Below are 14,679 nucleotides of genomic sequence, written 5' to 3' on the forward strand. Positions count from 1 at the left end.
TACCTACATATTCATTCCATTTTATCATTTCAACCTTGGCTGCATTGAAAACAGTGACTAGATCATGGCTTAAATTTTCAAAGAATTTTGTCAAAAAACTGACATTTTGCAAAACAATTTCATCCTATTTTTGACCCTCTATGGCGCTAGCCAAAAGTTTTGAAATTTCAATTTTTTTGACGAAATGAGTACGTTCATTGTGAAAACTTTCACATTAAATGTTACCATATTTCAACCAGCTCTAGCAAGTTAGAAGTTTGGAGTTCCACTGAAAATATAAGTGCAGAACAAAATGAGAGAAATTAGAATATGGGAGTTTCCAATTGTCAAAACGTATCTGTTAATATGAAGAGCTTGTCTGAGAAAAAGCAAAATGGGGTCTAATACTGGAGAAAATATATTGTGGAGCAAGATATTAATAACATTAAAGTTTTGGGCCAATGGGATTTAGTCTCATAAGTGCCTAAATTCCTTTGAAAGTGAAAATTTGGCTCCTAAATCAGTTAGGTGTTGCAACACTGAGTGTTGCAATACCTAAATCCCTTTTAAATTCTGGGCCTTGATCCCTTTTATGCTTCACCTTCCCATCTGTAAAATGAGGATTTCACTGGGATGTTGTGAAGATAAATACCTTAGCCCTGGTCTACACTTGGGGGCGGAGGGGATCGATCTAAATTACACAACTTCAGCTACATGAATAATGTACTTAGATTGACTTACCGTGGTGTCTCCACCACGGTGAGTCGACTGCTGCCGCTCCCCTGTTGACTCTGCCTGCACCTCTCATGGCGCTGGAGTACAGGAGTCGACGGGAGATTGCTCAGGGGTCGATTTATCTCGTCTAGACTAGACATGATAAATCAATCCCTGCTGGATTGATCGCTGCCCACCAATCTGGCGGGTAGTGAAAACATACCCTTAAAGAATGTGGAATCAATTCAATATGGTAAGAGGGGCCACATAAGTACCTCACATAGAAACTGATTAGTATATTTAATTGTCCAAGATGACATGAATATGAAAGCAAACAGACAGCATAAACACTGAAATTTAAATCAGATTATGAAGAAGAATTGTTGTAGTAATCTGGATTGCTATTTAGGTCGCAAAGGTGCTAGAGATGTGCGGACATTTAAATATCCACAACTCAGATCCACCTGCATATCTAGTGGCTGCTAATATGTCATTGCAATGATGTGATCCATAAAGAAGGGTATTATGAGAGCAGCAGTTATTGGAATTATATTACGACACCTGGAATACCTTTTGTTACTAGATAAAGGCAAAGATTCCAAAATACTTGCTCTAGCACTGATCTATCATAAGGAGAGTAATGAAATAGAGATGACCTAAGATTGTTAAAATGAGTTAAGTAAAGTCATGGAACAATCTGCATTAAGTATTCTTAACAATTTTTCCTCTGTATGACAAAGCTGTCAATTATATAGCTTCTTAATTTAATTAAGCCCAGCTCCAGCTAACGGGAAATCCCTCTTACAGCTAAAGCTACAGGAAAAAATGTATTGTGTCAGCTCATTCGTACCTTCCCTTGACTTGACAAAATGAGTAAAATAACTACAGAGTTTATCTGACACATTTGTGCTTCCAAAGGTAATCTTACCTCAAGAAATCCATGGTGAATGAATTATGGACATTACATATAATTATGTGTGTGTGTTTGTGGATATATATATATATATATTTGGGGGGTGTGTGTGTGTGTGTATATACACACACCAAATTGTTGCATGACAAACAGGAGACAAAACTGGAGGACACACACACACACACACACTATATATGCCCTCTAGTTTTGTCTTTTATGTGTCATGCAACAATTATTACACAGATGAAATGGGTCCCCCTATGGCAAAACACACAGGAGAGGGCAAAAGGCAGACAGGGCTTGACATCTCGTAGAACAATCTGAGGGGATCCATAAAGAACACAAAGGCCCTGTGCATTGTTCTAGCACTGTGTCCCAGCAGTCCTCTTGCTAACTAATCATTACAGGTGGTTGGAAACCAGAAGTCTTCAATTCATCAGTAAATAAGAATTCAAAATTTGTTTTAATTCTCAATTGGAACAAAAAGCCAAAATTTCCTGTGAAATAAAAATTCTGAAAATTTTCTATTCTTAATTATTGAAACATTTCATTTTGATATATCAGCTAGTTTTGTTCAATAATGTTGAAATGTTATTATATTGCCCTTTTTTTAACTAAGTGGTTAGCCAATTTTGGGGGGTCTAGGTGGTTATTTCTGTTAGGAGGAGAAATTTATGATGGAGTAAGGTATTTCTTTGATGCAATCCAGCTAATTTTGGATGTACAATCAATGTACAAAGAATGTACAAAGTCCTGTTTTCCTAAGCACTAGGAATAAAACAACAGAAGGCAGTTGTGATGCTCTGTACCTCGGGAGAACACCCTACACCCCCCTGTTCATCTATATTATATGATTGTGTGGTATCAAATGCAAAGTTTGTCATGTCAGGTGTCTTCAAAAGGCTCATGATACACTGAACATTGTTGTCATAGTAATGTTATGTCATAGGTTGTAATTTCAAATATATAATTATGAGGCTGAAAACGTGTCCTCAGGGCTTAAAACATGCCCAGGCAAAAACTCTCCAAGAGCAGAGGGGCAGTTCATACCTCACCAGGGCATGTATGGGACAAACCCAGCCCCGTCTCACAGGAACAAAGGACATTGGCTTAGGCAGCAACAAAGGATCTGTTGGACTCTCAAGTGAGTCACCCCCCTTCCTTTGGTCAGTTTGGGACTACAATGAGGTAATGCTCCCCTGACTCTGAAGGGGCAGGTGGCAAAGCCAAGAGGGAAGAAAGAACATGATAAAAGGGAGAGACTTTGCCTTGCTCTCCCTCTCTCTATCTACAGACATCACCACCAAGCAACTGAAGCGCTGATCAAAGGGGAGAATGTGGCTGAAGGGCAACCAGCTAGCCTGTGGTGAGAAGCACCTAAGTTTGTAAGGGCATTGAACGTGTTAAGATCAGCTTAGAATGCTTTTTGCTTTTACTTCATTTGACCAAATCTGACTTGTTGTGCTTTTGACTTATAATCACTTAAAATCTATCTTTGTAGTTAATGAATGTGTTTGTTTATTCTACCTGAAGGAGTGCTTTTGGTTTGAAGTGTGTCAGAGACTCCCCTCAGGATAACAAGCCTAGTACATATCAATTTCTTTGTTAAATTGATGAACTCATATAAGCTTGCAGTGTCCAGCAGGCATAACTGGATACTGCAAGACAGAGGGGGTTGTGTCTGGGACCAGAGAAATTGGCTAGTGTCACTCGGTTGCACAATCCAAGCAGCTTATATGCCAGAGGCTTTGCGTGAACATCCCAGGAGCGGGGGTTCTCACAGCAGAGCAGGGCAAGGCTGGTTCCCAGAATCGAGGATTGGAGTGGTCTAGCAGATCACCGGTCTGGATAACACCAGATAAGAGGGGAACGTCACAACAGTTTCTTTGCTCACAGTCCTGAACCTCTTTCCAGCCAGCACTCTGCCCAAAACACTCTTAGCTTTTTTTCTCAGGGTCACACTACAAGGGCATCCCTCCCCATGTCCAGAGCATCTTTGTTCCTTCTCTGTCTCTTTCAGTGGGTGTCTGCTGCTTGTCCCTTACACACAGACACACACAACTTCACCAATCATTGGCCAAGTGTCTGCATTTGTTATATCAGCCCCCAAGCATACCCGTTGGGCCACATGGTTCAGCTTCTATTCAAGCCTTGCCATGTGCCCGCATTTTAGGTGGTGGCTCCTTTTGTTTCAGCTATCTGGTTCCATAAAGGAGCTTGATTGATTATTTCTTTTATCCTGAATGAAAGGTGGCAATTATGCCCACTAGCTTCAATGAGGTTTCACCCAACGCCCCAGCATAACAATAATATGTAGATTAAGTATAATACAATACAAGTGATATTTTAATATAATAAAAATTAAATATAATTAATTGAACTGAGAAAGTCAAAACAAATGTTTTGGATCAAGACAAATGTTTTACTCTATTGGAATAAAATGTTTATACATTATCATAATGAAACAAACAACAGGAAACGAGTCATTTCAACTCTCTCATTGAAAATTTCAAAATCAACTCATTACGACAAAATATTTCTATTTTGACACAACTGGATTTTTTTGACAGAAAAGTGTTCAGATTTTTTTTTATAAGCACTAGTAATGATGTGGCTCCCAGAGACCTGCTGGCCATGGCTGTCCCCAGGATCCCTTTTAAAGGGAGATTCCCACAGCATAGGGCACACATTATAACAAGTAACACAGCCTCAAAATTATATGTACCTCTTGAAACTACTCCACCCAATATAGGGTTGCCTACTCACTTCCCCAGCCCATACTGTCCCCATCCTCACAAAGATCTCAGAATCACAGGAAAGGAGCAGGGCCATGACGATGGGTGATTCCTTCTCTTTCCAAACACCACTTTCATGTGGAAGAGATGAAATCTGCATACAGATGTTTGCTTTTTTGTGCAGATCTGGGAGATGGTAGGAGAACATGATCTGTCCATGGTTACCATCCAGGATCTCCCAATAGTACTGTATCCTTTTGCTTTGCATTATAAAATGTTCCCTTACTAAATATTAAAAATCAAGCACAAGGGGCCCTGTGGAATTTTCCAGTAGTATAATATCCTGATCCTACAACATGGTATGCACCCAGGTTTAACAGGCTTTTGAACAAACCACTAACCAAATTGCTACACTTGATAGAATGAATTTTGAAGTACTTCTTTTTCTCCACAATAATGGCTGCCATTTAGTGGAAAGGGCACATGTAGTCAAATATCTGCTTCTCTCCTGCTGAACAAAGCTTGCAAATTACTAATGATTCTGGCAGATAATCCTGAATTTTGTGCCAATGTGAAATTTCAGGTTAATTAAATGGGCTACGTTACTTCTCCTCCTTCCAAGAAGCCGTTCTTGGCTAAGATGTAGAAACTTGCCACCCGAGGTCATAATTGTGTCTTGACCTGAACTTGATCCCTAAGTGCCACAACAAGGTCTGCAACTCATTACTAAAGAATTTGAAAATTGGAATTAAAAGAAACTGTTTGTCCCATTCAGGTGAAGAAGTCTGTAGAAGCTTACAAGCTTTATTTAGGCTCAAAATAGGAAAGACTCTGAACAAAAGGCCAGGTGACGATTTGTGTCTGTACCTGAAAGATCCTTCAGGGCTGCTGAAGTGTCATTCCAAACAAGACCTGAGTAGCACTCAGGAAGACAGGATGAACAGAATGAAAAGACAGGGAGGAACATGAGTAGACGACAAAGGGGAGCACTGAGCAAGCTAAGTTAAGCTAAGCAGAAGTTAAGTTGTTTTTTCCCCCATTGCAGCACAGAATCCAACAGATGTGTATGTGATATAAGAATATAAACAGACTAGACTAGAATATTTGGAATTGTGAGGAGAATACCAAAAACCACTATCAAGTCCAGTTCTCCACACATGGTAACAGTAGTGCTCTTTTTCTAACTTGGCTTTGAGTCACTATTGTGATACCCAAAATAGACAATATATTATGAAAATATTGGTATATGTGTTCAATGTAAGAACCTAGATTGATACATACAAGCACTGAGCATGGGATGCATGCAGTGGACTCCTATAAAATTTTTCTGTGTAGGAGTATTGACTGGATACTTAGAAGATGACTTTACTCCAAGACCTACATGCTTGGAATAGCCCCTTTTGCCTTCTTTAGGATTATAATGGGAAGATTTGTATTCATAAAATAATATAATGAAAATTTGAAAGCTTAGTGGGTTTTTAGTTACCTTCTGTTTGATTTTTACTTGTTACCGGGGGAAATATTTCTAATAAATATTCAAACAAGTGCTCAGCATTCAGTCACTTCATGAAAAGAGAAATGTAGACTTTGAATAATGTAAAACAAACCCCATCAATATTTGAGTATTGTTGCTGTTTAATGTCATTGAAGCCCTCTCAGTGCCACACTATGACTGTTAGCATCTGCTTTTGTTTGCATGAGTTCAAAAATATTAAAACTTCTCCAGGTTTTTTACTTCCATCTCCTTATTTGGCCTTTGTTTCAAATCAGGCAATTGTGAACCTGTCCAAGCATAAAGCAGGTGCTTCAGAAAAAGTAAGGATTAATAATAAATTATTCATAATACCATAAATTTGCATGGGAAAGACAATGGATCCATCTATGATGGATTTGTCATGGGGTGCTGTAGATGCCTACATAAGCCCTTGTGCCCAGGAGAGCATAGGGCTGCTATCAAGCTCTATACAGAACCTAGCACAAAGGGGTCCATACCTAGGGCTCCTAGGTATGACCGTATTCAAATAATAATTTTATTATTAATTAATTATTAATTATTAATATTTATTATTATCAGTTTGCCTGATCCAAAGCCCATCGGAATCCTTCCATTAAAGTCAAAGGGCTTTGGATCAGATTCCCTAGGAACACCTCACCAAAAGAAGGGGAAGAGTAGGTAATAGGTGAAATCATGAATGATGATTCAGCTATACAAAAGTGTTCCTTCATATTTGTTCATGCCACCCTTGAAGGATGAGCATTTGTGTCTGCACACAACTCTGACTTATGTGCACACAACAGCACTTGTGTGGCTCTGGCATGGATGAAAATTGCACACACTTGATAAGAAGTGGGGTCTAGCTGTGTTGAAAAAAGTTAATTTAGAGTGTATTAACTTGACCAATAAAGCTGAATTTCTCTTGTTCTAGGGTTTTCAATAAAAACTTCCTGAAATAAAAAATTCCTTTCATTCACTTTTTCATCAAAGAACCAATTACATACTAATATTTTTAGCACATCTGACGATCTTATTGCTGATCAAATGTATTAAATGAATTTCTGCCTCAAATGTTACTGCAAAAATATATTTTGTTTTTCTCAGTGATGTTTGGTTGAAGTCGATTTACCTCATTTTTAAATAGTGTCTTGCAAAGGTGAATGGATCCCAATAGCATATAATGTTATAACACAACATATCTGGGAGGGAATTTGGAGAAATGAAAGCTCTCTGTACTGGCCATGTTCCATTATATCATGCTGCTATCTTAAAGAGTGTGGCAAATACAATTTAGTGTGAAAGGGTCACAAATAGGTACATTAGCCAAGATTTTGTCATTCAGGAAACTTGAACAAAGCACAATGGTAACTTTTGGGATTGGCATCTAAATCTGTTTTCTTTTTACTTACTGTATAAATATGCAACTAATTCAGTTCTTTCATTTGCACTAACTGACTATGGGTCGAATCCTGAATTTACACTTGTGTAATCCTGCTGTCAGTGAACTCACTCCAGATTTACAGCAGTCTAAATGAAAGCAAAATCAGGCCCCAATGTTCTAGCTTACTTGTCTGAGAGGCAAACCCTAAAACAAAACACACAAAGGTTCATGCTGGAGGTTGATGTCAAAAGGTTTAAAATATCAATATGAAACCTGCCAAAGCATGTTTGTAGTGAAACAATAGATCCAGAACAGTCACTGTTTATCTCTCCCTCTCACCCCCCCTCCCAAATGTTCAGAAGCTACCCAAAGTGATTTTTGCAATGTCAGGTTGTTACTGGTATTGTTTTACATAATTAACCTGAATCAGATTTGGCTTTCTATTAACAAAACAATAGAACATGGAACAAAACAATAATAATGATAATAATACACCAAATTCTGCACTGGGATACCCAGGAGAAAAAAAGTGTTTTTTTTTTCAAAAGTGAGATAAATGTATAGTGAGTGGTCGGGCGGGGACCGGTGTTGCGGGGGGTAGTAGGGGAAGAATTGGGACTGTACAGCCACTGTAAATAAAGAAACACGGATGAAGCACCTGCACGTCTGAGACTCTTTCTTTTGCCAGCTCAAGCACAGGGTGCAGGGACAAGGGGGAAGAAACCTATGCCACTCTGTGACAGTACTACTGAAATAAAATAATGAGATGTAGTTTTTGTAAAGCATTGGTGTTTACACAATTTGCGGCACTCTATTAATCATTGATAATGTGCTGAATCCTATGAAGAAGTATCCAAGTTTTTGACTCAATAATATTAAAATACCAGGTGCATCCACATATAGGTGTCTTGTTATTTCTGGGTTCCCTGGTGTGAGCTGTAGCGAAAGCTTATGCTCAAATAAATTTGTTAGTCTCTAAGGTGCCACAAGTACTCCTTTTCTTTTTGTGAATACAGACTAACATGGCTGCTACTCTGAAACTTTACTTTGAGAACAAACAGTAATTTATTTTCCACAATAGCAGTTCTTGTAACTTATATAGAGGACACTGACTTATTTTGATCATAATTTTTAAAGCATGTACTTTTAAAAAATCAATCCACACTATCTTTGAAAACACAATTGTGACCATAAATATTTGAGGGTACTGAAAGGTTATTGGACAATCTGAATAACCACTAGAAACTTGATGAATGAAATGTAGGAGAAATTCCTTAAAACAGTCAATTAGCAGTTGCTCTTGTGATACAAATTGTCAAATCTGCTTATATTTATTGTCAAATCTTTCCAAAACATGATTGAAGTTAATATTGATTGCCACTCTAAAATGTATGCTGCTGGCTTCACTATTGTAGGACAGCTGCCAACTTTGTAATTTTTCAAGATTTTTTTTCAGTGCTATAAGAGTACTGAGGTTATCAGAACATGTTAAGTCTGCTATAATACAACTAGCTGATAAACAAAAGCTGCCAGTTATATTCTACGTGATGAACAAGGAAAAACGGAAGGGAACTGGTTGTGTCAAGGCCTTGAACATCTGAAAAGGACTATAATTAAAATTAACTTAAGACAGTATACCAATCAAAAGTCAATTTGTCCACAAAATTAATTACATCTGAGCAGTTTTAATCTTGCACTATGTCTTAGGTAACTTCCAACAAGTATGTGTCTTCAGATTTTGCTATGTGAATAGTGTAATAGTGAGAAACAGTATTTTATATTTTGTTAATAATATTCACACTCACTCTTTTCAACTCTGTACTATGGATTAATGATTTAATTATCTTCAATTAGGCAGACTGATCTTTGGGAGAGTTCCCGTTTCCAAACGGGGCTAGCACCTGTCTCTCGCTAAAAATGCCCAAGCTATCTGCCTTCAAAATAATTTTGTTTTTATGAATAGAAACACTATTGTTTTGTGTGTGTGTATAAGAGGGGGAGGGGTGTGGCTTTATATTTTTCTGAGTCATGCACAATTAAACTAGAAGAAACAAAGGCCTTTGGCTTTACAGACAGGGGACATGAGAAATAGTCCCAATATAGCGTTTTATAAAGGGGTCCTACAATGAGCTACATGTGAGCCCAGGGATCTACCTACACAGAGCTGACTTCAGGATCAGGGTATAAAGCACCAATAAAATGGCTTTTATTTATTACTGTACTGCAATACAGTCCAGATACATCAACTGAGACTGTGACCTCACTATGTACAAATACATAGTAAGAAACAGTCCCAAAGGATTACAGTCTGAGGAGTAAAAAGAAAAGGAGTACTTGTGGCACCTTAGAGACTAACAAATTTATTAGAGCATAAGCTTTTGTGAGCTACAGCTTACTTCATTGGATGCATACAGTGGAAAATATAGTGGGGAGATTTTATATACACAGAGAACATGAAACAATGGGTCTTACCATACAGACTGTAACAAGAGTGACCAGGAAAGATACCCGCATGGCCCCACAGTATGCCAACATTTTTATGGCTGACTTAGAACAATGCTTCCTCAGCTCTCATCTCCTAATGCCCATACTCTACTTATACTACATTGATGACATCTTCTTCATCTGGACCCATGGAAAAGAAGCCCTTGAGGAATTCCACCATGATTTCAACAATTTCCATCCCACCATCAACCTCAGCCTGGACCAGTCCACACAAGAGATCCACTTCCTGGACACTACGGTGCTAATAAGTGATGGTCACATAAACACCGCCCTATACTGGAAACCTACTGACTGCTATACTTACCTACATGCCTTCAGCTTTCATCCAGACCACACCACACAATCCATTGTCTACAGCCAAGCGCTACGATATAACCGCATTTGCTCCAACCCCTCAGACAGAGACAAACACCTACAAGATCTCTATCAAGTGTTCTTACAATCACAATACGCACCTGCTGAAGTGAAGAAACAGATTGACAGAGCCAGAAGAATACCCAGCAGTCACGTACTACAGGACAGACCCAACAAAGAAAGTAACAGAACCCACTAGCCGTTACCATCAGCCCCCAACTAAAACCTCTCCAGCGCATCATCAGGGATCTACAACCTATCCTGAAGGATGATCCCTCACTCTCACAGATCTTGGGAGACAGGCCAGTCCTCACTTACAGACAGCCCCCCAACCTGAAGCAAATACTCACCAGCAACCACACACCACACAACAAAAACACTAACCCAGGAACCTATCCTTGCAACAAAGCCCGTTGCCAACTCTGTCCACATATCAATTCAGGGGACACCATCATAGGACCTAATCACATCAGCCACACTATCAGAAGCTCTTTCACCTGCACATCTACCAATGTGATATATGCCATCATGTGCCAGCAATGCCCCTCTGCCATGTACATTTGTCAAACCGGACAGTCTCTATGCAAAAGAATAAATGGACACAAATCGGACATCAAGAATTATAACATTCAAAAACCAGTCGGAGAACATTTCAGTCTCTTTGTCACTCAGTTACAGACCTAAAAGTGGCAATTTTTCAACAAAAAAACTTCAAAAACAGACTCCAATGAGAGACTGCTGAATTGGAATTAATTTGCAAACTGGGTACAATTAACTTAGCCTTGAATAAAGACTGGGAGTGGATGGGTCATTACACAAAGTAAAACTATTTCCCCTTGTTTATTTCCCCTCCTACTGTTCTTGTAAAGTGCTGGAAATGGCCCATCTTGATTATCACTACAAAAGGTTCCCTCCCCCCCCCGCGGCTCTCCTGCTGGTAATAGCTCACCTTTCCTGGTCACTGTTGTTACAATTTGTATGGTAACACCCATTGTTTCATGTTCTCTGTGTATATAAAATCTCCCCACTATATTTTCCACTGTATGCATCCGATGAAGTGAGCTATAGCTCACAAAAGCTTATGCTCTAATAAATTTGTTAGTCTCTAAGGTGCCACAAGTACTCCCTTTCTTTTTACGGATACAGACTAACACGTTTGCTACTCTAAAACCAGTCTGAGGAGTGTGGAAACTCTGTGGGTTGGCTGGAACCACGCAGCCTGCCTGACTGGTTTCTGTCTAAATTTTGATGTAATCAGCATTATCCAATGGGAAAATTGCTCCACTGGAAATTTTTCAACCAGCTCTAGGTGAAATAGAGGCACAGAAAGGTGAAATGAGTTGGCTGAGGTCATGCAGCTGGTCACTGGCAGAGACAGGTTAGAATTCTCGTCTCCTGACTCCCAAATCCAGTGTCCCATTCACTAGATCATTTTTCATCCTATGTCTATGGAACAGAATGAGTACAGGATGGTTCATGTTGTATAAAGGCTTTATTAGCACAGTCATTTGAGACCATCTGCCTAATTAAAGAGTGGCAAACAAAACCTAAACTCAAACTAACACAAGTTTTATATCACAGCATCTTGCTTTTCCTATTTCAAACCCCTCATAGGAATCTCATAATAAATTAAAGAAATCAAATTGTGGCATCTTTATGTTTAATGACTTATTTAAAAAGCAAAGTGTATTGCATTGCTTCGGTGATGTTTTCTATATTTGATGGAAAGGAATCATTATCTTAGCAGATAGTTCTGTGAACATAACTTAAGCTTGCATTGCCAAGACACAAAGACTGACCCTGTAGCCTTTATTCCGTTAATAATGAGTCATCTCACTGAGTTAAATAAGGGGCTGCAGGATCTACCCTATGGTGATTAGCAGAAGCATTAAAACAATGAAATCCTCTTGGAAATATTGAGGCTCCATAATTCTCCTGTTAAAAGAAGTTTATAAATGACACCCCCCCATCACTTACCCTATATACTTAATCCTATTTAAATAACAACATGTCAAACATACCTGCTTATCAACTAGTCGGTGTCCCTTCAGAGACTTCTGTAGCTTTAAGTACCATACATCACTGTGTAAAGATTTTTTTCCCAAATATTGACTTTTGGTGTTCAAGGTTACTGATGATGTGCTCAGACACATTAATCATTCTAACCACTTCAACAAAGAAGCTCATTAAGAAGACAAATACATTATCAGGCAAATCATCTAGCTGATTACATACTTTCAATTTTAGCTGTAATAGATTGCAACTGAATAAATTCCTGTGTCCCCTTCTATTTAAATATGCAGAGCACCTCTGATTCTTTATATTAAGATTCCTCAATGATGCAACTATAACTTAATGATGTAGAAGTGATGTAGTGTATTTGTTTTGTGGTACTTGATAAAAATAGATATGGCATTTTAATGTGAACTAAGAAAAGCTGTTTTAGTGACAAGGAGGGGAAATAAGATATAAAGAAATGGACAACCATGAAAATCTGATTTAAAAAAAACCTTCTGACACAACTTTTTGTTTTTTTGTCAAAACTGAAACTTTTACAGAAGCATAGCGGTTTTGACAAAAGTTTAGTAGGAAGGGTTTCTGAGGTTCAGGATGGAATTTTTGGTCAATGTGAAAGAGAGAGATCCATCCACCTCAGAATACCCACAGCCAGGGGTGAAAGTAAAATTGAGCTCTTAGCGGTACGGGGCCGGCTGTGCCATCTGGGGCCTGGGCCCATCTGTGCTGCCTGGCCCGTGCCACCCAGGGCACCAGCAGCGATTAAAAGGGTCTGGGGTTTAACATCGCTGCCCCCTTTGCACCCCACATCGGCGGCCCTGCCGGGTTGTCGCTGCCCCTGCAGGGTCGCCAGGGGGGCGCAAAAGGGGCAGTGACGTTAAAGCACTGCTTGAGAAGCACTTTAAGCAGGGTCCTTAAAGCGCTGCAGCAGCAGCACTTTAAAGTTAGCGGTACGGGCTGGTACTAGCGGCTACTTTTTACCGGTACATTGTACCAACCCGTACCCCATTACTTTCACCCCTGCCAACAGCCAGTGCATCGGGCCTTCACTTGGGATCAGTGGTATAATCCTGAATGTGCACATACCGGTTCTTATGGAACTGATCGGCCCCACCAACATGACCTCTGTACAAAATGGCCTCCTCTATGTGGTATCACCTCATACATGCAGTGCATATGCAGTCAGGCTGTGTGAAGAATTTTACTTCATAAAATGGCATCCTCTGCACTGCATGACCTTGCAAAAATTCCACAGTGGAGTGCTGATTCCACTACACCACTGCCTGGGGTATGGGAGACCTAGATTCTAGTCCCTGTTCTGTAGCAGCAAGAGCATGGAGTTGAAGGTGGGTCTCTGATCCCCAGTCAGGGCCCTTAACCATCACCAGGCTACTAACTAACCTAATCTGGAGTTAAAATTTAAATGTTATGGTCACACTTTGTACACAACTTAATCTCCACCCTATCTGCCTGTGGAAACTTAGTATGAATTGAAGAACAAGTACAGCATTGGCCCTGCTTTTTTTCTTTTTTTCTCTTGTTTTAAGCACTTAATCCTGCACTTAATAAAAATGTGGCTTACTCCTATGACCAAGAAAAGATCTTCTCATGGTAGGAATTCTTCTCTCTGCCCCAAATTCAGGACATAAATGTACATAAACTTATGTGGTGATCAAGCTGTGGGAGAGGTGTGGATGGGCTTGTACATCAGGGGAAAATACTCATTCATTCTCCCTTTGCATGTGAAAATTGCCACAGACTACTTGCAGAACTGACTGACAAACTATTTCCAGCATCAAGCAGGGAAAGGCACACAAGCACATGGACATAAAACAGACTCCTTGTACATGTTGCTATTGGTTTAATGAGATAGCTGCACAGTGCTTAACTAATAATGGTAGGCAGAAGAACAGGGGAAATACTAAGTGAAATGACTGATGCAATATGTAGCATTCCAGAGTACTGAAGATATAAAATCCAAGACTGCCTATATTCAATTATCCTGGCAGCAAAATCACACATCTGTGACATCAGAGACCAATGCTTATGACCATCTCTTCCAAAATCATCAGTTTCTACTACTTGAAGTAAGGAGAATCTCCTTTATTATTAATAGTGGTAGAGTTCTTATCTTTAGTACACTGGGGGTACATATATATATTTTAAGAAACCCACCAGCTAGTACATTACAAAACCCTACAGTAGATACTATGGTGATGGATGTTTTAGAAATATCACAGATAAACAGGTACACAGACCTGGAGAACAGAGTGTGCTGGTTTTGAATAATCACACTAGGACAATTTTTTATGCATATACAGCTCCATTGATTTCAATTCAAGAATCAGTTTATCCCGTTTATAGCAGTTTCCAGGAACAACAATGGAAAGATGTAAAATTATCTAAAGTTACTCATGGTCTCTGGTTATTGAAGATGAACATCTATTTCTAATACTAAGCTTACTTTTAAAAGGAATATTAAAAGGATGGTAAATGATCTATACAAAGTGGTCCAGATATTGACCACAAATGTGCATGGATTATATTTACATTGATGTAAGTTACTTGCATGTAAATGGGGAAAAAA

This window comes from Dermochelys coriacea, chromosome 8 (genome assembly GCF_009764565.3).
Source record: "Dermochelys coriacea isolate rDerCor1 chromosome 8, rDerCor1.pri.v4, whole genome shotgun sequence".
In the NCBI taxonomy this organism is placed as follows: domain Eukaryota; kingdom Metazoa; phylum Chordata; order Testudines; family Dermochelyidae; genus Dermochelys; species Dermochelys coriacea.